Source organism: Aythya ferina (assembly GCF_964211825.1).
Source record: "Aythya ferina genome assembly, chromosome: 5".
In the NCBI taxonomy this organism is placed as follows: Eukaryota; Metazoa; Chordata; class Aves; order Anseriformes; family Anatidae; genus Aythya; species Aythya ferina.
In genome coordinates, this window is record NC_140301.1 from 19246152 (window position 1) to 19271037 (window position 24886).

A 24886-nucleotide genomic window follows, 5' to 3' on the forward strand; every position below is an offset into this window, starting at 1 on the left:
CAAAGCTTCCCTCATTTCCCACTACTGGGATTAAGCAACATTTTAAAAGATGGTTGAATGCAAACACATACCTTCCGCCTCTTATTCCACACACCTTAGCGCCTTGGTAAGGGCAGAAAAGTCATCAGTCTGTTTGGTCTTAGGACAGACCTCAAAACTCTGTTGAAGGTTGGGATTTCAACAGTAGGGCACATTGCAAAATTTGTACAGAAGGGGGGGAAAAAAAAAAAAAAAAAAAGGAAAAAAGTAACAACAAGCCCACAGTCTGCAAATCCCTCCTGTGAAGGAAAACAACTCAGGGAATCGTTTCCCCATCTAATTCAGATGGGCTCTCACTTGCATTGCTTCTCAGACAGACACGTCTGGTCTCAGCCTGGAATGAGTGCCAGATCCACCCAGTAGACAGACATTATCCCACAAAAAAACACATCACAAATGGATTGGATGCTGCTCTACTCAACGCTTTCTTTCAGAACAACATCTACTCACTGCAGTCTGTTCTCTCCAGCCAAAATTTTATTTTGTTGTGAGGTCATTTTATTCCACTTTTGAACTCTTTCACTAATATCTCTATGACTTATGGGAAGATGCTTTAAAAAAGCACAACTGAGTAAAACACAAAGCGTTCCAAATGCCAATCTCTTCAGCTTCGCAGATAAGCAGCACAGAGTGATTAAAAATTAAAGCTTTATGAAAATGATTGTTTGGCCTTGTAATCCCATCTTTTCATTTTTCTTAAAAAAGGAGTTTTTAAGTTTCAAATACAAACATTTTGTATTGGAATATGGGCCATTATGTACACAAGCGGCGGCCAAATGCTTCCAAGAGTCACGTGCCCACGCTCCCCATAGGTGTCAACCAGCACGACTGATCAATCACCTCGCTGATAACAGCGCTGAGGGGCCAGCCCGAGTGCTGGTCTGGACTTCTCCTAATGAAATGATTCATGTGCTGTCTGCCTTACCCATAGTCAGTGGTGCAACACAGCAGGTAGGGCTCAAAATGATTTCAAAGCAGACGTGATGCATCATCCTGGGGCTCGTGCCCTGGTTGCTCTCTCTCTCACCGCAGTCTGTTGTCACAGGTTGGAAGATACACACGTCAGGAGCTCGTGTTGTTGCTTTCCTTCCTTTTAGACATTTCTCTCCTATAAACAAGCTGTGTTTTAGGGTATTCTATCCTGCATGTGAGCCTGACAAACAGCAAGAGTGCTTTTATCAAGCCTAGAAATTCTACAGAAAAGAACTTTGGAGCTTATGGGAAAAGCAATCGTTCAAGAAAGGCATTTATTTTCATAGTGTCAATAATGGAAATGTATAAAAAGCTGTTTTTTCAGTTATCCTGGTGAGGAAAGAGCCTCAAGAGCTTAAGCCTTAAGAAATTCATTATTCTTCTCCAGTTGAGGTCTACCACTAAATTGCAGCCCCATACAACTAAAGTAAATTTGGGGACAATTGAAGATGTCAAAAGACAGAATATCATACTGACACCCTGCTAATGGAAAAGTGAATAAAAAGTCTTTCAGTTAATCCCTGCTGTTTTATGAGCAGTATTCTCTTAAGTACTTGCTCCTCTAAATCACAGTTATCTATCAACTACTGTTATGAAAGAATGGAACCACAACATTTACGAGTTAAAACACCCCATGTAAAAAGGGTGTTTTCCTTTCACAGGCTCAAAATTCATGGAAACACTTAAATGTGCTCAATGGCACCCTTAGCGAGCAAAGCATTTAAGTACGTGCTCAACTGCCCCTGACTTTAATTAGTCACTTCTGCAGGGCACACAGTGGCCCCGTACTGCAAAGTCATACATCACTGAGGATGCAAAACCTTGCAGAAAGATAGCAGGTGAGGATGACCTATCAAGGCAGCACTGCTGATAAAAAGGTTAAACATGATCACAGCATACTTAAAAATGGTACTTATCAATGTCACCGGCATCTGATTTAGGAAATTTGCCTAAAACCTACCTCAAATGGAAGCTATGTACCATGTTAACAACAACTTAGTGAAACACAGCGCAAATACATCAGTAATACATCAGTTAGAAGAGGGAAGGGGGTGGCTACAGGACAATGAAAAAAAAAAAAAAGCCTCTTTGCAGGTTCTGATCTTAATCGCTGCCAAATTGAAAGTGTTAAAGCTTTTTCATCTGCTCCTCAAATGTCATTTCTAAATCCACCTGGGATGACTGTAATGAAATCGATACAGTTTTAAAGAGGAATACATGCATGAGTTCTGGAATCAGAATCCATCAAATGGAGTTAAAGCTTTTAAAAAAGAAGCAGAAAAGGGAGAAAACTGGATGTGCTCCAGAGTCCCAGTTCTCTCCCAGCTGCAAACTGATACAAAAAGTTTATAGTCACTTCAGAGCACCTGGGAAAAGACCAGATCTGGAGCTGTGGGTTTCATTTTGGCCTCTTGCTGCCATATACATACTGTTAAATACTGAAAACAAAAGTAGCAAATGGTGAAATTTGGTCTTCAAAAATAGTGTGATTTCTGGAAAGGAGATTATCTACAGAGATTTTTACCCAAGCCATCTGGTGAGGTGACAAGAGAAACTGAGGACAACAAGCACCAAATAATGCCTCCCAGAAGCCACAGCTCAGTTGGTCTATGACAGATTTCTTGTACTACAAAAAAAAATACAGATTATTTAGTGTTTGTAGAGTTTTTCTCTCCCTTAGAGGCATTGGAAGGGTTTAGACTAAGAAGTACTGAAATACGAAGATGACAGGGGTCAGAAAGGAAAAAACAAATATAAACAAACAGGTTTTTTAAGGAGTACAAAGCCAACAGAGACAGTCTTTCACATTACTCGAGAAGTTTTTAAAACATGTGCTAACAGGCATAGTCTGCAGAAAAACAGAAGCAAAAATATTTTCCTGTTGCATGTATAATCCATCCATAGAGGTATGCAGATAGCACAGGGCTGGTTACTATAGAAACCTCCAGAGTGAATATAGATACTATAGCCTAAATGCAAAATTAGTTGTGTATCTAAAATAGAAAATTGCTGATACCGGGGGAAAGAAAGAACTAACGCTGATATCCATCCCCACAAAAGCTTTCAAAAAATAAGAGTCTTGACTACATAAGCCCATATCTGATTAAAAATAGTCTGAATAAAGGGTCTCCTGCAATGCACATGGGCAGAAGCCAAACTTAGTTCTGCAAGTTGAGGCCGATTAGGAAATGGCAGCGAGGGCTGGGGATGCTGCTTTTACTGACGTGTTTGGCTCATTGCATCTCAAGCCTGATTTTAAGAGCATCCTTGCCCCGGGTCCCAAATTGTGCTGATGCATTCCACAGTGATTGCGGCTAATTTTCCTGATGGAGACCTCTTCAAAGTGAAATCGTTTTTCTTTGCTAAGATACAGCCTACGCGATCAAGCAGCTCTTCTCCCCCCGGCAAGTACAGCTATCCCATTGCCTGCCCTCCCGTCCATCTCTGAAGTTCCCTCCCTTGCTCGGCAGCTGGTGGCACTCGAAAGACAGGGTGCCAGCATGGACGTGTGGGGTCACAACCATGCAATGCTCGGAAGTTTTGGGACGGCAGGCAGAGGGCTGGAGGTGCAGGTCAGTGTGGACGCCAGGAAAACAGGGCTCCCTTCCCTCCAACCTGCTCTGTGCTAAAGAGGGGCTGGCAATACCTCGAGTCCTGGCAAAGACAGATAAATCTTCTGTCCCACACCAAGTCCCTCCTTCCCACCATTCTCCAGGTGCCTCCACCAACCTGGGCTGGTTCCTGGAGCTCTCCGTTCGAGGAGCTCAAGCCTTGCTCAGGAATTGGGCCATCTCCAGCAGGTTTGGGAAAGCAGTAGGACTTTTACCCAAAATCTCAGCTCCTTAAACCTAGGAAGCTTCATGACAACTCCAGCACCTGAATGAGGCATGAACAGCTTGTCATTGGTATTTATTGACAGGCTTCTTCACATTCATGCTATTGGTAATGCTAAGGATACTTCCATCATTTAGTGCATCGTAATACACTACAGCATCAATCAATGGAAGCAACAGAACTTGCGATCTTAATATGGGGAACAATGAACTACAGAGCATCTCGAGTACGAGGCAGGGAGGCTAAGGCCTCACATACAGAAGAAAATCATGCAACAGAAGACAGGTTCAGATCACTCCAATGCAATTCTCTCCTCTCCCTTTCTCTCTCTCTGCCACGTTGGGCTGTGCAAACCCCGTTACCCTCCAGCATGCAGCTTGGAGCTGCCCTAAGAGCTCCCCCCACAGCCCTAAGAGCTCACAGAAGGCACGCAGCCTTAATATTCCTTCCTGAATTAAACAAGCAAACAAAACTATCCCAGCCTGGGCATCCAAGATGCAAACACAGCTCCACGCGGGACAGCTGAGCATGGCAGCACCAGCACCACTAACGAAATGTGAAAGGCATTAAGAGGCAGTAAAACCTCCCTTATCTGACATTTAGCTCTTCATTGAGATGGGGAGAACGATCAAACTCGTGCGCTGCAACTAGCTTTTAATGAAAAGTCTTTCTGAAACAGTCCCATCAATAAATGGTTCACACGGCTGTAGGAAGGGTTTCTACCACTTTCAGTATCGATCCCCTGATCGATTCCAGACTCGGAAGCAGCGATCGCACCCGAATAGCAAGCAGCCTCACATCACAGGACTCATCTTCCTTCACTGAATGTCATCAGGAGGCTGAGCAAAAAGCGTTCTCAATCTTTTATGGAGTGTTAATCATATTTGTACAGGCAAACAAAGTATTAACTACCATCACAACTGCCTAATGATCCCATGTAAGCAGTCCCTTGTAACAGAACCAGCCTGGTGACTGGAACAGCATCTCGCACTTCAATAGCCCAAATGCCTCGTCAAGGAAACTATTCTAATTGGGTGGGAGTACAAGAGAGAGCAAAGATTATTCCCTTGTTTTATGTTAGCAATTTTTAATGATTGCTTATTTATATTAGGCTTTGCTATGCAATATCACATACGAGGCTTTGCTGCACTCTTACTGCTGCTATTTATATACAATTGCCGTATCCCCAGCCACTTCCAAGCACGGGCAGTACGCCATCAGTAATGAATGCCACCTCAAACAATCTCTTTTTTTTTTCTGCGCTAGTTATCCCCAGAGGAAACACTAAAGTCTTTTCCTACCACCAACCACGTATCTGCTGCAGAAGCATTTCAGCTGCTTTGGAAGGAGCGCTTTCAGTTGAACAGATCCCTGATCAGCGGCGTCATTGCAAAGCACCAACAGGAGAGCCCACTGAATCCCTTGCTTCCCCCTTCTGTCTGTTTTGGGGATCCACCTGAGTGAGCACACAGGCTGTGAAGTAACGAGGAGCACGAAGCGCTCCCACTGGGACTGTCCAAACCACACGTCCACACAGCGGGCTACCAACCAGTCCCCCTCTGGTCATATAAATACTGCTGTTAACATCTCAGCTGCAGAAGATTTTGGGATTAAATTCCATCTCCTTTTGTCATGCTACAGGCTACAACACAGAAAGATTGCAGATATTTTTTCTAACCTCAGATCCATACAACTAGCTTTTGGGCTGGCACATTATTATCTAAAAGGCAGGAGAGAATTCTCACTCCCAATAACAGGTTGTGAAGCTCCCTGATCCTCCCCAAGTGATTTGGAAATTAACTCAGCCACCTTTCTTCATTAAAACTACTCCTTTTTTTCTTCCTCATGGTTCTGACACAGATACTGTCCCACCCCATGCAAGTACACACATGGAGCATGAAGAAGGAAATTCTCCCTGTTTCATAAGCCCCTTGCAGCGAGTGCTCATGGAAGGCATTCAGCCGTGCTTACACCACCGCGCCACCCGTTCCACGTGCTGCTTGGTGGCTCTTAATAAAGGAGGGTGACTGACATGAATTTATAGCTTTTTTATTACTTTGCCCCCTCACGTTATAAATTCATGAAACAGTTGTAGTTTATTGCATTTTTATGTTTGTCAGTTTTATTTACATACTCTCTCTCGCCATTAGAGGGAAAAAAGCTTTTGGGTTTCTGGAGATTCTCAATCATTCTGTGCCGGTGCCTGAAATGAGATGGAAACAAAGACTTCTGGCTCATCTAAAAATAAACCATCACCTCAAACGCTTTCTCAGCACAACCTTCCATCATAAAGCACTGCTACAGAAATACGGCTTTATAAATTATGTATCTTAGGCTTCGCACGCTCACAGCAGTTTACCAATAAACGTTCTGCGATAGTTGCTAAAAAAAACGGACGTAAAATCATTGCCAATGATGATGAATGATTACAGCTTAATAACAGTCAAGCTGACAAAGCTGAAATGTCCACAGGGTGCATTGCAATTCAAATGCCACAGGTGGAAAAATAAAGAGCTTTCAAATATAAATGTTACAGCCTTCAGCAGAGAGAGGAAAACTAGACAAAGGCCTTCTGACACCAGGCAGTGTGCTAATTCTAGGATGTCCCCCAAAATGAAATGGTGGAATTTAATGTAAATTTAATAGGCAGGAGAATAAACCAGCTGCAGGGCAGAGACTGCTGCGCTGTGGCTGTGCTTGGTGGGACAGGGCTGACTAGAGAACTGGATCAGAGAGAGATGAGGGACAGAAAAGGAAGTCACACACAGACAGGCTGAGATCTTTACCCAAACAAGAACAAGAGGCTGTCTCAGTTAGCGAACCCTTATCATGGCTTAACTAGATTTTTGTAGGTTAGGGATAGGAAGGAAGAAGAGGTCAACAAGACTCTCAGTTAAGTTCAGGCTACAAGCCTTGTTTGTGAATCAAGGGAAAAGCCTTTTTAAACATCTCCTCATCAGGCCACTTACAGGCTGCAGCTGTACTTTAAAGAACCTGCTCATAATGAATGGCCCTTAGCCACTAAGAGCTCAATGGCTGATTTCAAATTGTAATCGAGGAGCTGAGTAATAAGAGAAGTCTCAAGATGATTTCAGCGGTCTCCATCCCAATTCTGTTAACCATTTAACAGGCCAAACAATCAAAGGGACAGAAAACTTTCATCACTGGAGCTTTGTTTGAGCAGCTTGCCTTCAGACAGCACAGAAGATCCCCCAGAGGCAGTCACTTCAGTGATTATTCTGTCTTTTCAGTCCCAGCATGGTCTCTCGCTCTAATTTCTGTCTATCAAGTAACAGCAACACTTGTTGCTTAATCTCGAATGATGGTGTCTTACCTGGCAGGTGGCACATCTCAGGAACTGTGCTACTGCAATGGACTTGTGCCAGGAAAACACCAAAAAAGAGCATCCAATTTTCAGTCCAGCTGCTCTCTTTCCCGTGGCTCCCTAGGAGCGCGACTGGCCATTAAGATGCTCTCTCACAAGAGAAAACAACTGGTATGGAAATACAGAGCTGAAGCATTACAAGACACAGAAAACAAGCAGGATGAATGAGAGTCTTCAAATACTGTTGGAAAGATAAAGCAGAGAAACACGAGGGAAAATCCTTTGAGTAACTAGCCTACTCTGCTTAACGAGTTCCCTCCAGGTTCAGTGATGTGGATGAATATTGCCTCTCTGTCCTTGTCCTTCATCGTGTGCAACCTCAGCAATTTTTGTATTTTACTGGAGCCCTGCATTGATCCCTACTTTGAAGGCTTTCTGTGTTCGCTGAACCAGAACTCCTTTCTGCTCAATGCCTGCGCTCTCTGCCTTGCTTACAGACGGCGAATGAAGCTCAAAGAAACCATGCACACGTACCTGGGAGAGAAAACCAAGAGGAAGGTATATCCCTCCCTAGGGGCCAGAAAACTCCCAAACTTCTAGACTAATTAAAGAAATCCAAGACTCGAGGGCATTTCCCACTTACGCTCTTGCTGGTGTTTGCCATCCAGCCCTTGGGTGCTGTGGATTCAATGACAGCCTACCTGGAATTCATCCTTCCACTTTACCTGCAAGGACCCAAGACAAAGAGACCTGCCAGCAGCCTTCCTGGCTAACCTCGTCCACACCACAGCTGCTGGGGAAAGCAGCCTCTCGGCACAGTGGCTGGCATGCAGCTGAACCCAAAAGAGAGCAGCAATGTTCCTCTGAGCAATGCTACGTGGGATGCATGGAAAACGAGAGGTTTTTGGCAAGTATTCCTCTACGCATCCTAAAACACTCCTCTCAGATGCTGCTCAGGATTTGAAATACAGAATCCTAGAATCGTTCAGCTTGGAAGAGACCTCCAAGATTATCTAGTCCAACATTTAACCTGGTACCGGCAAGTTCCCCCACTAAATTGTATCATCTCTGTCCTCAGCCTGAGCTGTTCTATGCTCGACCTTGACCCATGATGGGGCAGGAAGCAAAGCTGTAAATGCCAGTGCAGAGGTGTGAAATTGCCCAAAGAAATCTGAAATTTAGCAGAAGTCCCTCTTTCTGGGACAAAGCTGCAAGAAAGAAACTGCATTCGGGCAGCAGGAAACAAGCTAACAAAGCAAGCGTGGATTTAGAAGCAGAAAAGAGTCAGAGGAAAGCTCCTGAAGAAGCCTTCCCTTCAGTGCAGCAGCATGGGGAAAGCTGGTGGAAATATGATGTCATCTTGCCCCTTTATTTTAAGGGAGAACGTTGCTGTTTGGCAGGCTGCTGTCAGGGTAATTGCTTCCTCCTTGGTCTGATGAGTCTGAGATTTGTTGTCAGCCTTCCAGGGGCAAGGAAAAGCTCATCTATCTTTTCCATTTTATCTGGTGAAATGGCCATGGGATTTGCTCAGTTGTGCAGCATTAGAGTGAATGATTACAAGGAAGTGCTGAAGCACCACCAAGACACACATGGTGCCGCGCATCAGTCCTCTCCGATAAAAGCCAGTTCTTGAAAGAATAATTATCCTAAGTTGTAATCCTTAATAGCCACGGATGGTGCAAGCAGCTAGAAGTAGCTTCCGAAACACCAGCTTCTTAAATAAATACTCCTATCAGGCCCTCCGAGGAGCTGCGATCAAAGCCTGACACCATTTCCAGCGAGGCTGGTGCTGCATCCAAGTTGTCATCCTTCAGGTTTCCTGTGTGAAGCACCATCCTGCTCTCCCAAGGCCAAGGAAATCACAGTCAGGCTTTCCTTGGCAGCCTTGCACGTAGCGCTGTGTGTCCAGCACGCCTGCCCCACGTCACGTGCGAGAACAGGCAGCACAGAAGAGGTTACATCTAGAGAGGTGGTGGCATCGGTTTGCCCTGCAGTGAAGCTGTCTCCAGGAGCAGCTTCCCCAGCCATCGCTCCCATTAAAAGCAGCCCTCGTTTGGCAGAGGGCTGATTCTGTCACATTTGCTTTCACTCAATGGACAAGTCCAGCAGAGGCTTGCAGGCGATACAACGTTTTTCAACGTTTTCCACTGAAGTGGAACAAAACCTGGCTTAGGCAGGAATCCTACAGCTTTGTTTTACTTTAAATACATTCAAAATCCAGTCCTTCCTCTTTAAACCACTGCAATCCCACACAAAGCACGCTGTGAGCCTGCAATGGCTGCAGGCAGCCAGGAGCATCCCCAACCTCCTGTGAGGCATGTGGCACGACAGCACGTGGCACGCTGAACATACTTCGGGGCTTTCAACAGGTGAAACTTGCAGCTTCCCTTGCTCTCAAGTTGACAAAACAAGCACAGCATTCCCTCAAAGCCAGCTAGAAATGGGAAATTAACTCTGACAAGGAGGACAAGAGGCTCACAGTGAAACTTCCCCATCTCCTACCCAAGAGCAGCTCTTGGAAAGCCAGGCTTATTACAGACACAACCGGCTCGCTACGCAACTTTGCTATAGGGCAAGGAAACCAAAGGCAGAGAAATCATTTCTCGCCGCGCAGCATCTGCTCGCTGGCTTTATTGCTGCTGCCAGCTCGAGGAGCAGAATTAAACGGCGGCAATATTTGTGAGAGCGGGAGCAGCACTTGGCATCGCTACGTGAGAAACTGCTCCTCTCCTTGCAGACCCACCGCTGCCCCTCCAAGGACGGACCCTCTGAAGCTCTGGCAGGAAAAGGAAGCCCACGCTTCTCCAAGCGCCACCGGGAGCAGCGACACACACGACTGCCTGCTGCCTCCCCCCACACCTTACAATGATTATCCCCAAGCTGCTTTGGAGACCTTGCGAGACCGTTCCGCTGCATCCTGCTCAACTTCCAGCCCCAGTCATTAAACTCTTCCTCCGCAAATGCTCATTGCAGTCTGGTCTTGATGGCACTGGCTACGACAAGCTCATGCTCAGGGCCGGAATGGCCTAGCACCACCTGTCCCGCAGCAAACAGATTGATGCAAGGGCAGCCAAAGTCCTCCTGGCATCAGCTGGGAGGAAAATAGCAGCCAGGCAGCAGACAGAGGGAGTCTGCAGCAGTTCCAGCCTCAACTGAGCCACCTCCACAGGCTCTGCTCCGAGGAGGAGATTTCTAGACGACGAGGGCTGGGCGCAGCGAGGGGGAAGAACCACCTGAGCGTGACTGCACCAGCCGTGCCGCCTGCCTTTATTTCACACAGCTGGATGCCACGCAGGCCTCCCGTGGCATTGCTCGCACCCTCCTTCCCCATGCTCCCCTCTGGACTGACCACCCACGAGGCGTTTGTGAAAGACTTGGCATCCCCACGCTGTTCTCCGCTTAGACTTATCAGCTAGCTGCCAGCGCGCTGGAATTAATATATATATGTTTTATATATGCATATGCACACGCATCACAAGGCTTAGAGACTCAGCTAGACTTTGATCGATGAAATGCTTCCTGCTTGGCTCTGTGGCTGCTGTAGGATGGGTACGTGAGAGGATCTGAACATGCCCAGGAAGGTTTATGCAATCCTAAGCTGCTACTGATGGTCTCTGCTGTCTGAGTTGTAGTGGGGTAAGCCTGCAGTTGGGCACACCAGGTGAGAGAAAAAAATAAAGGAGTGTAAGTGTGTCACTGTGATGAAAAACACATCAGATAATGCTACATGGGATGCAACAGGAGATAAGGGAAAGGAAGAAATTGCGACAGTCAAAAAAAAAAGAACAAGCTGCATATCCTCATACGTGCTTAATGCGTGTGATAAGCGCTCTCTCAGTGGGGCATTCAGTGGCCAATTAGCTGATGCAATTTAAAGCATGTCAATTGCCTAAAAGCAGGAATCACCTGACACAGCCAACGCCAGCTCCGACAACAGCACAGAGCCATTTCATTCAGGGAGCCATGCAAGCACGCACGAACTGGGAGCTTTCCTGACCTGGCATTCCTCCCCTTCCACCCGAGGCGCAGGGAGCACAGCGACCAGGAACATAGAAAGGCACAACCCAGGCCCCTTGAACTGCCCTCAGTTACAAGAAGCACTGGCAAGTCCATGCATGTCGCTAACTTTCTGCAGATAAGCCTGAAGCAAGCCAGCAGAGCATTTGCAGCGAGATCAGTGGCATGGAAAATGTGGTCAACGCATGCAGTCGCATTGCTGTAAATGAGAAGAGCCTGAAGCAGCACGAGGGCCTCTCCAGTGCTCTCCAGAGGAGGAGCAGCAGCAGCACGGAGTGTAATGAAGCTAAAATAATTGAATCCCTTTCTTAGTTTTTAAATTCCACTTCCTGAGTTTGTTCACGAAGAATATCAATCCAAAACAGAGGCCCAATTTACAAAGCCGGCTGGCGCTTGATAAAGTTGTGCCTTTGGAAAGGCTCCTGCCTGGATTAGCCCGAGCATTCGTGTGGAAGGAAAGAGTAAGGCAGCTTGCTTTCTCTTCTCACGTTATCTTCCCTTGCTGTTTCAAAGCAGGTGTGAAAAACTGACACACACACAAATGGCATAAGTGAGCAGGCCAGGGAGAGCTGGTAAGGACAAACCTTTGGGGCGCCTTTCACCAGTCAGACCTGTACCTGAATTACAGAGAAAGGACGGGAGGAAAAGGCAATGCTGCCACGTTGGGGTCTCTCCTGCATTGTGCTGCAGAACCGGAGGGCTCAGCACTGAGCTGCGTGCCAGCAGCGACACGCTTACACAAATCCTGAGTGGTAAATCTCACTGCAACGAACAAACACCTGGCTTGAAAGCTGAATGCCAAGAGCACACTTTTTTTCTCCTTTATTTTGGTACCATTTTACCCATATGCCTATGCCCCTTCCTGGCCATGAGCCATACCCAAACTTCCCCTGAGTTCAAAGAGTTGTGGTTCAGGTTCCCAGTCACTTAACCTGAGCGATGCTTCGTGGTCCTGCCGCTACACAGCACTTAGCACATCACAGAACCACAGAATGCTTTGGGATGAAAAGGAGGGACCTTAAAGACCACCCAGTCCCAACCCCTTGCCAAGCTTCCACGACGTTCCCAGGCACAGAGGTGAGGCTCACTGCTCTGTAGGTCTATGGATTTTCCTTTCTACCCATGGGAACGGTGTTTCCCTTTTCCCAGCCAACAGGGACTTTTCCCAGTCACCAGTGCAAATTTATAAGGCAACCTTTTCAAAAACAAAAGGGTGGCACTGAACACAAACTCCTGAAACCATCCCAAACATCTTGAAGGCCTTTCCTTCTCCCCCCAACACTGCAGCCACTTTCAGGCGATTGGGCTGTTTCTTAAGACAAAGAAATACCTCCAGAGAGCCCAGCTGCGAGGCTCCTCTCAAATGTGTTATGATGTATGCTCCCAGCACCATCCAAACCCTGGTCAGTTCTAACCCACCTGCACTCCAGCATGCTGTGGCTATTTGCTGGTTTAAGGGCCTTCCTTGGAAGGACACTGATGCAAGCAGCCACCAAGCCTCATTGCTGCAATTCCCTGTAAGAGCAGAGGGACACAGAAGACTGCTGTGCCTCCCCACAGCAGGGCAGACTGCTCACCCTTCGTGCACCTTCTCCTTTTGTTGTGGGAGAAAGAAAGGAGGAAACAGTCATGTGGTTTTATTCCCATCCTGTGTTTTCAGTCTTCTTGATTCTGTTTCTAATACTTATTTTACTTCCCTCCTAGAAAAAGCACGATTCAGTAAAGAAGGGCAGAAGAGCTCTTCCTTTTGTTGCCACAACAATGGCATTTAAAAAAAGAAAAAAGGCAAAAACTCTCCCCAATTGTTGGCACAAAGAACAGTACACAAAAATACAACAGCACAAAATCCAGCAAAATTGGAGCTGAGGTGCAGCTTTTCACTGCACACCCAAGTTTTGTAGCCACCAGTGTCACTGAGCTGCAAACCCCCAAGCACGCAGCTTACGGTGTAAGAGCCGAGCGAATCAGAGGGCCTTTGGCAGCCCTGGATGATCTCTGCCACTCCGGAGATGCCAGGAGCCACACACACACACAAAAAAAACAAACAAACACAGTAACAGCTCTGATGGTATATTCTGGAAACCAGCAAGCTTCTAACTGTGGCATCTTCTAACACTTAGTAACACACAAGTATAGAAAAAAAGAATTAGACTGACAGGAGACAACTATGAGAAAACCCGTATGACATCAGCCACACAATCCTGAGCTTTATATGGGTGCAAATGGGCAAAAGAAAAAACAAATAAACAAAAAGCCTAACAGGCTAGGTCCTCCACAGGTACAAATAACACCGTTCTGTGTACTTCATCCCATTTCTGTCTGGTACTGCTGTTCATCAGCTCTCCTTCACTCCAGGTTTTCTGTTCCAGGCCCCTACTTCTTTCCTTCTCCGTCTAAGTGAGCAGTCCCCAGCTGTACAAATCATACTGCCAAAATGAGCTTTCCCTGGCTTCTCTGGCTGCTTCCCTACCCTCTGCAAATCCAGCCCTTAGCCATTCTGCATCCTGAGTCCTTTATCCTACTTGCATCTTCCTTTACTGAGCTGCTCAGCTCCTCTTCCCGCTTAAAAGCAAAAAAAAAAAAAAAATAGAAATAAAAAATATCCCAAACCTTGTATTGTATTTAATTACCCTAATCACTAAAAATCGTACTTGCACATTCTCATTCTTGCCATTAGCAACTCCTAACATTTTGTTTACACCCTTCACAGGAATTGCCTTCTCGAAGAATTGTACCAAGAGCCCACCAAAGATGGATGTTTACTTGTCATTATTATTCTTAAAATCCCTTTGTCTTGCTACGTGACAGCCTTCACCGAGTAAGCCTCTGTGTCATATATTTAAGGAACGTTGTCTGTCAAAATTACAAAGGAAGCCAATCGAAGCTGACAGCATATGTTCTCCTAAGTAGCTCTGGCATTTATAATCAAACAGACTGAAGAGCCGAAAGGTTGTCAGGCAAATGCAAAAGGTGATAGTGCTGCTCTTCACAGCGGTCCCACGCTGCAGAGGGGAACGCTATCCCCAAAGGGGTCTGCCCAGGGAACTCGGGGCCATTACCAGCTGCAGCTGGTAATGCTGCACTGGGATAAAGCCTGTCCAGCCCCTGACTACGTCCAAAAGGCAGTTTGCAGCCAGCCACACAGCCCGACAGCGTGCAGTGGGGATGTTCTATCAGCATGCTCTGTAACCGGCTGCTTTGGCAGAGGATGGCTGAGAGGGCTCGGGATGAAGATGCTCAGATCTCCTTTTTTGCTCTGCATGTTTCTCCTAGTTCAGCCATCTGATTTTCTTCTGGAAAAATAAAACCTGTTCAACAGCAAAGTCAGGAAAGCAAAGAAGTAAATCTGCCAAAGCCTGAAGAACCAACGCCTCTGTGTGTGCTGCACCTCCCTGACCTGTGCTACACCTCCAAGCTTAGAACTGAAACCAAGTGACCTTATTGCTATTAAAGCTCCTTTTCTCTTTATCACTCACCTGACTAAACCAGAAGTCACTCAGATAACACAGTAAAGATCTTGTTATAATGCCATCTCCTTGCTAAAGCAGTGATTCACTGATGAAGTAAGCACCTGCCATCTGGCTAGAGGATGCCTGACTGCCTGGGCATAACAACCCCAAGATGTTCACAACTGCTGGCTGCAGGTTCCTGTCTGTTCTCAGGCTCGTGTTGTAGGTCTCGTAATGATTTCCACTAGCTGACACAATCACAGTGGATGCAAAGGTTAGCCCCGCGCCTGCCTCAGGACTTCAGCATCCCAAGTCATTACATCTACACAAAACAACAAGCGTGGACGTGGTGTTCTAATGAAATGGCTAAAATAGTGGCAGAGCAGGAGGGGACAAGGGAGCAGTGAGCGTGTCACCAGGACTGTTAGCACAATACGATAATAACTGAATGAGGGAAGGGGTGGAGTGTGCTGCAGAATTAGAAGCAATTTCCCTTATCAGCTTTTTCTAGTAGGATTCCCTCAGGGACCTGCAGAAATTAAAAATTACGATTGTGCTTTCCAAAAAGCAGAGGTAAGCACACAGCTATCCTGGATGACATTTTCAACATTCAACCTAGCACCTTTTGGAAGGGCTCAATTTTGGCTCTTTTTCTCAAACAAGTGGCTTATGGCACAACCGGTCTGGGTCAGGGTTTTAAAGCGCAGAAGAGCAATACAGATTTGCAAACAATAGTATTAGAGCAGAGAAGGAAGCCCCAACATATTTTAATGTTAAATGGGAGGACAGCGGGGAAGGACAGAGCCTCAGACCCACTGCTCCAACAATATTTCTACCGCAGCCTGCAAAGAGATCTCCAAGTCATTTTGGGAAAATGAAACACCGCTGTTGTGCTGGGGGTTGTCTTTTTTTAATGAAACGTTTATGAAATGTTTTTGAATTGTTATTGCTCATTGTGGGATGATTGTGTTTTCCTGCAGAGCAGCACAAGATGGGTTTTTCCAGGAGAGGCACGGGGTACGTGCCTTGCTGTACGGTAAGAGGCAGCAATTACCCACGCCAGCTCCCTGCCTCTACGCTACAGGCACCAGCGGTAGCTTTAGCTGAGGGCTGTGAAGTCTGATGTAGGTCAACCACTGAACATGTATGGGTAACGCGGGCTAAAAACATACCTCGCTCCTGAATCTTCCAACAGGTAAGCTACAGCAAGCAGGAATTTTAATGTTGTGACCCTATTTCAGGTTTGTGGCTCCCATAGAGGCAAAGCAGCACCTGCAAACACGAAGTCAGCACTGCACCACAACCACTGCATTAACAGCATGTCTTCAACAGCACAAGAAAATGAAGGGAAGAAATACTTCATCCAGAGAAATCACACCCTTCTTAGCCAGAATAATCATGCTTAGCTCCAAAGTTTCGAAGGCATTTGCTAAGTAATTAGTTGGAGCTTTGTGTGATGACAGATCTATTCAGGAAACCTGCCTCATCAGCATCACACCAGCGCTGGATTTCCACTGGAGTGTGCTGACATGAGCGGGCAGGATGGGGGAGCATCACTGATGTGTCAGCCCTACTCTTAGCATCCAGTGGCTGCAGTCAGCAGTGCTTTTATTACTTTTGTAATCTGCGGCTTTTAAAAAGCTTCCCAAGAACAAATGAATGGAAATAAGACCCAGACACCACGTGTGAGATTTGTACTACCACAGCTATCTGGGGGGAGAAAAACGACAGAGAGATGAAGTGGTAAAAAGTGAGCACTCAGCTCTCAGCTCCTCCTTTGGCGTCTCACCAACAGGGCTGTCGTGCCCTCCATGTGCTGCAGCCACGGGCATCAAGCAGGCTGCTTCATCACCCGCTCAGCTGGGCAGAACCCTGCACGACCCAGACTTACTCTGTAAGTTCAGTGACTGAAATCCTTTTCCCGATGAAGGCTGTGCAAGCCTAAGATAATGTTATGTCGCAGGTTTTTGCCAGCTATGAGACGGCTGGGAGCTGACCAGGAGGGAAGCTAGTTAAACTGACAGAGATGAGGCCCAACATTGATTTTTCAATTGATTTCACTAAATTGTTGTCCACACAAACCTTAGCGTGGACATTCCCAAATTGGCTTAACATTGACTTACAATGATTTAGCTCATGTTGACTCTTTATTGACTAGTGTTGTAGCCACGTTAGGGTGGGAGGAAAGAAAGTTGTGTTCTTGGTGTCCGAACACAGCAACGTGCCCTGTGAGACACTCTGGCAAGGAGAGCAAGCTTGGCCAGTATGTGCTTTTATCAACATCACGACTTACAGAGCTGATGAAGACAAGGTGTAAAGCCAAGAGGATAATCATATAATTGCAAGAGATCCATGGACTGCATTTTAAAGAAAATAACCAGTACTGGAGCCCAAGCAAGGGAGCAGCACAGGAGCAGCACTGTAAGCACTCACTGGTGGCAGGAGGCACAAGAGCCACAGGTCTACCTCGAGTCTTCCAGCAACATGCCCAAATTTCAGAGTGGCCATGAAGTATCAGAAGAGGGCTGCACACCAATTCAAGTTGGCTTGAATAAAACCCCACCTCTGGTGGCAATCGGAGCACGTCTGCAGTTGAAGGCCTGCACTGACGGGAAGATTTAAAGGCAAGGGGCTGTGGATCAATGCAAGCTTATTAACTGATGGACGTGCTCTATGCTGACAATTATATTGAAAGAGAAATAATGGGCTCTCGTCTTTTGACTGTGGTTAAAACCCTTACAAACCTAGCCCTTGACACAGCCCCAACCATTTGCTGTTGCTCATTTCTTTTTGACTTTGAAATACCCTCTGTACAGATGTATTTGCTTTTGTAATTGCGGATATGAAATTAAAATCTTCTTCCACTTCCCCGGACAATCATTTTTTCCTCTCTGCGCAGTTTACAGCGGCTCACTCTTGGAATTTTTTTTTAATAACTTGTGTTGTGTCTGGTGCTTTGGGGAGTGCCTATGACAGAAAGCACTTTATTACTTCTCTGTTCGAGTTCGCTGTAGAGTGCTCACCAGGCCCCATCACTGAAAGCATGAATCTAGGCAGCAATTTAATCAAGCAGTGATTGAAAAATTAGAGGTGGCGGTGATTAATATGGATTTAGGACTTCTTTTGTTTGAATGGGTTTTAGCTAGAAAATATGGCACATTTGTTTGTTGCTTTCCCCCCCTCCCTGAGAGAAACGGGGAAGGAAACCCCTGTAGAAACATCATTTCTTTCCCCATAATATTCAAATAAAAGCCTGAGGAAGAGGTTACACACGGTGCATATTATTATCCTTAGGTAAATACCCATGTGTAATCTCAGCAATCACAAACCCACCTCTGTGTATAAGCAGAGATCCAGCCAATGAAACCTGGCTTGGACCAGCGCCAGAAGGGAAAAACTCTACCCAGGCCCTGAACAAATCAGTAAATTGAATCATCAGCCTAGCTGATAAAGAAAGAGAAACTTTTGAGCCACTAGGAACATACTTAAACATACATGGAATAAAGATTTTTTATGCTTCAAACAGTGGAACTGAAATCTGTGAAAGCTGATGAGCAGCAGTGAAGGAGAATCCTGCTAGAGAGTCGCACAAACCAAATCCAGACCAGTTCAGAAGCTGTGTCCATCTCTGCTCAAAGGAAAAAGGATTTATGTAAGCATCTCTAGGTGCATATCCCTTGTGGAAATCTAGGGAGGAATTCACTGTTCCCTGGCACATTCTTAAGGAGGTGGAACTTGCCACTGTGGTTTTGGGTAAGATCTCGAATCAAGTCTTTGCACAGTACAATGTCAACATCAATCAAGTTGTCCCTGGTTATGGAGACTCCACAACTTCTGTCAAAAACTTTTGCCTTGCTCCCATTTACAAATTACTACTGCAAATTCATACTGAAACTGGCTCAAAGCTGTTCTGTTTAGTTTATTGCCAACACCTGTCTGCATGCACCTAGTTCAATTTAAACAGTTTACAGCACTTCAGATTACCTAAGGAAGCAGGATAACTCAGGAGAAGAACGTTCATGCAAAATTTGCTTCTGCTTAATTATAACTGCTTTGAGATTAAAAAAAAAAAAAGTCTTAATCAAGCTGACATAAGCTGCATGTGGTATTGACCTTAATTTCATCCCCAGCAATGAGTAGTTTCTGCTTTGGCATCTTTGCAAAAGCATCACACGCACCTCATTTCCTATAAAGCATTGAAAAATTAAAAGAAAACACCAGAAAAAGCATAGTCAAACAAAGAAGATTATTTGTGGAATATTAACAAAAACCTTGTCTGAATAAGGATTACCAGAGCTTTCATTTCAGCTAATAGACTTATTTTTCCCCAACGACTTGTTTTTCCCCTCCTCCTTTTCTCACGCTTGGCCAGAGTAGGTGATCCCCATCTTCCCCAGATGTCTCTTGTCCCAGCACATGGAAGAACATCTTTGTAAGAATCTGCTTGATGAGAGATCTAAAGCCTATACTCAGAGCAATTAGATAAATAAAAGTTACCTACAAAACAGCTCTGGAGATAAGGATGTTTGTGTGCAACTTTGGATATTTTTGCTAACTAACACTTTCACAATTGCCTGGTTCCCAAAGGATTCATATAATTTAAGTATGGGGTGAGAGTGCTGGAAGGCAGATACCCAGTAATTCAATCCCATATGCTCCTGGGCACACACATAATTGTATTATAAAGCAGCTTTGCCAAAAATGAAAATAATTAAAGCACAATACATATTTTACTGCTTACAGTTCAAAAGGGCGGTTTAGTTTTTCGTGTATACCCACACCACCAAACACAAGACAACAATTCAGCAAACCCCACTTGAAAGTGCAGCAATAAGTCAGTAAGATACAAATAAGTCAAGTAAGATACAAATGCACAGCCCCGTCTCGTACAGGATTCAGACAGACTGGGAGGCAGGGGCCAAGGCAATCCCAGTCACCATCTCAACAATAAAGAACAATTAGAAATTGCAGCAGTGCCCACTATTCCCATGAAGCCCTGAGGACCAAGGAAGTCACCTGGGGCAAGTTTTTGGCCAAGGAAATCACTTGGGCCAAGTTTTTTCAGAGTAGCCTCTGATATTGTCTAATATCAGATGCTTTCCAGTTTCGTAAATGCCAGCCAAATACTCAAGTTGAAGCCCACAGAGGCTCCACTTGATGAGCAGCACCTCTAAAGATCTCAGGAGATGGTTGCCTCCCAATACAGAACACCTTTGAAAATGCTGCCCTGTGTCTCTGCAGGCCAGCTTCTCCATCTGTAAACACAACACAAATACACTTTCCCACCACGGGGCAGCAGCATACAGCTTCAGTGCTTTTGACAAAGGAGAATAACCAACACTCTAAAAAGAAAAATTATCATTATTGCTATGCAGATGCCTCAGGGCAACACAGTCTGCTTTCAATGCCTGTAGGAACTGCCTCTTCCTTTAAAAAGGGTTCAAAATCATGAATGACTAAAACCCAGACCCTTAAAGAATGCAGTGGAAGAAGCAGATCTCGTTGAAAGAGAACCACAAACAACTAGAAGGTAGCCAAGCTCCTACTAGTGCCACTACCAAAGCAGCAGCTGTCTGATAAATATGTGGTGGCAACTCGCCAGCAAGTGCAGAAACTAATTTCTTTTTGCTGTTGATTCACAAAGACCTGGAAAACTTCTAGGGCACTTCATTTCCTGGCAAACCACTTGAACTAGTTACCCACTTGTGACATGCAGGAGCTCTGCAAGTCAGCTGCTACGCACGGGAACAGACCTCATCTCAGACAGCTGCAGAGTTTTATTTTCCTGCAGCCAACCTTTACCCTGAACGAGATTTTTTGCTTTAACTGTTGCTTCCTCTTTTTCTTTCCACCTTTGCTTCGCAGGAGAGCGAGCCCAAGGCAGCAGGGGCTGCCTGATATGATGCTTTTGGTGTCAGCCTTCCTGTCCCGTTACGTGGCAGGGTTTAATGCACACCCACTGGGGCTTGTCAGCGCCTCCACCACTCCTCAGCACAGCCCTGCCAAGCAGCTCACGGAGCTGATGTGTGCTCCCTGCCTCCCCTTCCCTTTCTCCTCACTCTGCTCCGAGCAGGTCTTCTGCTCCTCGCTGCCAAATAACCTTTCTCAGCCCCCCGGGGCCCAAAGGAAAAGCTCTGTTGCTCCTTCTCAGCCCAAATTACTGCCTCACCATGAGAAGCCCCAGCTCGAGTCCGAGGTGAATTGTTGCCACCACTCTCCTCCTCCCATAAAGCCAGCAGCGCCAGTACCAGCCTGCCTTGCGGCATGCATAATTCATCGAGATCTTAATGTGCAAAGCTCTCCTCCGTGGCTCTTCTCTCTGCTTTAAGTTACCTCCGGCCGGCCCCTCCTTGAAACAGTAAGAGAACATTTTGAAGGGTCCGATGGTTTCCTTAACTTACCATAAAAACAAGAGCACCAGCAGTGACAGCGAGGTGTAAGGGGCAGGACGGGACAGAGCCACAGAAGGTCACAGGGGTGTAAGACTGAGCTCTGCCATAGGAGATGCCGCTGTGGCCGTGATGCCCGGCACTTGATTCTCCTAGAAATAATCCCTCATGAAGGCCCTAAGCCTGAAACCATCGCTGTCAGGACAGGCAGGGCAGAGGACAGAGCAGGGCATTCTCAGCAGCACGCTCTGCGCTCCTCCAGAGGCTCCAACCAAAGAGTGAGGGCCCCCCAAGCTTTTAGCTATTGGAGCCACAGGCTGCTCTCTGCCTGGCTCCTTCTACTCCTTTCCCACACCTCTCTTCAAGGTGCAAAGGGCCCTGTCAAACACTTCGGGGCTTTCTTTGCTCTTCTCCAGAGCCTACATCTGCCCTGCTCCTGCCCTTCCCTCTGCAAGGAGGAGCAGGGGCAGGGTGCTGGGGCTCACAGCTGAGGGTGATGTTTCTGGGTTTGCTGCTGCCAGCTGTGGGCAATGAGCTGGGCTCTCTCAAAGCAAAGGCAATTTCTCAGCTTCTGCCCATAGTCCTTCTCCCGTTTTCCCTGCAGCAAATAACTGTAAGAAATGTTCACAAAACAACAGGGGAAGAAAGGAGAAGAAGAAAAAAAAAAAGACGCCAACATAAAAAATAACATGACATCTATTTCTACAGTAATGAAACAATTACTAACTAATAAGAACCAAACAAGACAAGCAGGACACAAATGCAAGGAAACGTTTTCTAATAAAGCTCTGTGTTCACTGAGCTGGCAAAGAGACACGCGGCTGTTTCCCTTTGGAAGGGCAAGGGGCCGCTGCAGCAGCCTGCAGAAGCTTGCTGCTTTGTCAGCCTCTCCTCTCAGCCAGACCATGGCTGGGGTTCGTTCTGCCCCCCAGAAGTGGGCTGACCAGGACTCTTTCTGCACAAACACAACAAATTGAGCAGGAGGTGGCACAGAAGAGCCCAGCAGCCAAGGGCTGAGATGAGCCGGGGACCTCCAGCTCCAAGAGGAGGCTTCACTTGGCTAGAGGTTTCAGAAAACCACCCGTGGGGTGTACATGTAAGTCGCTGCAGGAACTTGAGTTCTGCTACAAGGCAGGTGGCACAAAACGCCCGGCGTGCTCCCCACACACAGCTCCAGCACAACATATCCCCCCCATGCTGCACGCAGCTACGCAGCACAGCGTGGCATAGCTAACGCTCCGTGGGACCGCAGGGGCAGCCCCTTACACACAGCTCCAGCGGGTCAATACGGCCAGCTTTGGGGGAGGCAAAGCCACTGGGAGGGAGCATTTCCCTGCCACAGCCCTGCAGACACAGAAGCACTGCGTTAGGCAGGCTTGGCCTTTCTGCCTCACTACAGCAGAGCCTCTCGCTTTCCAAACACCCCAAGCCCATCTAAGCCAGCCCAGGGTCCTCTCCCCTTCTGGTGCTAATTTGCCTCCAGGCCTGATTTGCCCTTCTAGAGGGGAAGGAAAGCCCAGACCCACCTCCAGCACAACAGCCATGTCTTATGTACCTTTTCCCCACCCCTCACTCACCTCCCTACCTACTTTGGCAGCCTCTGCTCCCCGTTTTATGCTTTTCCTTACGCAATTCCTCTCAGTCCACGGCTCCCAAGCCTGTGCCTCCACCTTTCTCCTGCTTTTCACCTCCTCCTGGGGAGCTGGCAGCCTCTAGCACACCCCAGCTAACTGGTTCCAGCTGGGGCAGATGAACGAGGCTCAGGCTTAACCTCTTCTGCTACACAGCTGTGTCTGCCCAGCAGAGAAACCACCCCCTGGATTTGCTTTGCCTCGCTGCTGTAGCACCTACGGGATGGGGAATGTTCAGAAGCTTGGACCACAATTTCCCTGTCACAACCCAACGCCGTACAGAACAGCACAGCGTGCTGCTGAGGCTGACAGAAGGGTCAGACCCCTGCATGAGGTTGAAGAGCACCGGGGGGGCTGGCCCTACCGAACAAGGCCGTGTGGGTTTAGGAATGGACAGGCAGGAAGATCGCCCCTTGGGACCTGCGGAGCTTTGCTCAGTGAGCACACAGAAGAGGTGATTTCTTTTGCCTGCGCCAGGAGGATGGGGATGCCATCTGAGCAGGTCTGCGGGGGAGAGCGTGCGTAGCTTTGCAGGCAGTGTCCAAGCCTGGGTCCGGGGAGCAGGCCGAGCATATGGTCCCCAGAACACACGCAAGGAGCAGCCACTGCCCGGAGGGAGGAAGGTGACTTAAGCCGGAACGGGAGCGCGGCGATGCCACTGAGTGGTTTTGTGCCCCGCAGAGGAAGAGTTCATTTTAGGCAATTATCTCATGCTCCCTACCAACTGCTCTTCTCAACAGTGGTGGGCTGCAGTCCATCCTAATAAAGACAAGGAAAGGGATCTGGACACTGGAGTGATTCCAGGAATAAATTCCCACCTCCCCAAAGGCTGGACCAATCTAGTGAAGAAGGGCAGCACACAGCACATATGGCATGCCAGGAGGGGTGAGCTGGAGCCAACCTATTCCATCACCTATGGAGGAAAAAGGAAGAGGAGGCAGAAAAAGGAACAAGCAGCTTGTAAGGAAGATGCGAGACACCCTGTCACGTTGTTTAGGATGCCCTGTTGGGTGGCACAGGGAGGACACAAGCAGTGTCTTTGTTTCCCCTCTTTCCCCTAAAAAAAAAAAAAGGTCAGTTCTGCATAGTAAGAAAAGTTATCTGTTTCATAAGCCAGTTGCTTGAGGCACAGTCTGAAATCGAAATACAAGTCTGACGTTACACTTCTATTGCTAGCAACTGCTAAATTATCCTCATTGCTCTGTGTTCAGATCAGAATTCATAAGGTCACATCTCCAGAGCAATCTTTTCCTCCGCCAGGCTTCCAAAAAGTTACACCACCATGAACCAGGTGAGCACATGGCTCTCCCTGAGCAGACGAGTGCAGGTGAAAATAAAAGGCTTCGAGTATCTTCGAAACGAGTAGGTGTGTTAACGGAGCTGGATGAACCTGCTTTGCAGAGAATTGGCAAACCTTTCCCACCACGTCCGATGTCCATAATGCCAAGGTAGCAGCACGAGCACGCAGAGGTGACGGCGGGCTTGGACGCGGGAGGAAATCAGCAGCCAGGCTCTGCCTGGCCACCGCAGGGAGCTGCAAGAGGCGGCCGCGGGGCTCCGGAATCAGCGCTCGCCTTGGACGGCAGCTCACTTTCACCAGCTGCGATGCAATCACAGGACAGCTTCCTCAGATTTGTCTTCCTGAGCCATCCTGTGTCCTCCTGAGGCCTGTCTTCAGGGTTTAACTCTCACCGTGATTCTGTTCTACTTACATATACAGCTCTCATTCCTGCAGCCCAGCAGTCAGGAGGGAAACAAAGCCTTGGACCTGATTTTTATTTAACCTGTTCTGAAAAGGGGCTTTAACAAGTGCTACAGCTTTGTTTCACTGCTTCCCTTTTGCATTTCCAGGCTTACATAAAGCTGCCTCAATAGAAAGTGGAATCGGGCTCTCTATTTCTAAATCCTGCCATGTCAAATCCAGTGCTTCCCAACTCGTGCCTTTCGCTCATCTCCCCCACTGTCAGTATTTCTCTTTATGAAAAAAAAAAAAAAAAGAAAAAAAAAACTGTTTAAGGAAAAGGGATACCTTTAGCTGGATCACACCTAGGTCTGTGAGGTCGGTACTGAGTCCTACGGCAGAACAGCTCGTTCGTTTTTTGCCAGGTGTAAGTCACCTTAAACACGCAGGACCTGGGCAGGTTTCTGCAAAACGCCTTTGTAAAACTGAAAATCATTTGTCTTTAAAGCGACCGGGAAGGTTCATGAAGCTAAGTCATTTCTCTTCCT

General features: G+C 46.9%; 1 protein-coding gene across 12 annotated transcripts in view; it reads right to left on the reverse strand.

The window, feature by feature from the left end:
- The window catches only part of TSPAN4 (tetraspanin 4), a 404986-nt gene that overhangs the window by 70896 nt on the left and 309204 nt on the right, over positions 1-24886 (reverse strand). Inside the window, exon 1 of one of the 12 annotated variants that reach the window (XM_084521099.1) lies at positions 22604-22703. The exons of the other annotated variants lie outside the window; for them this stretch is intronic. The gene's annotated coding sequence lies outside the window, so the exon portion shown is untranslated. Of the gene's footprint in view, positions 1-22603; positions 22704-24886 lie in introns of those variants that run through there. 12 annotated transcript variants of the gene reach the window in all.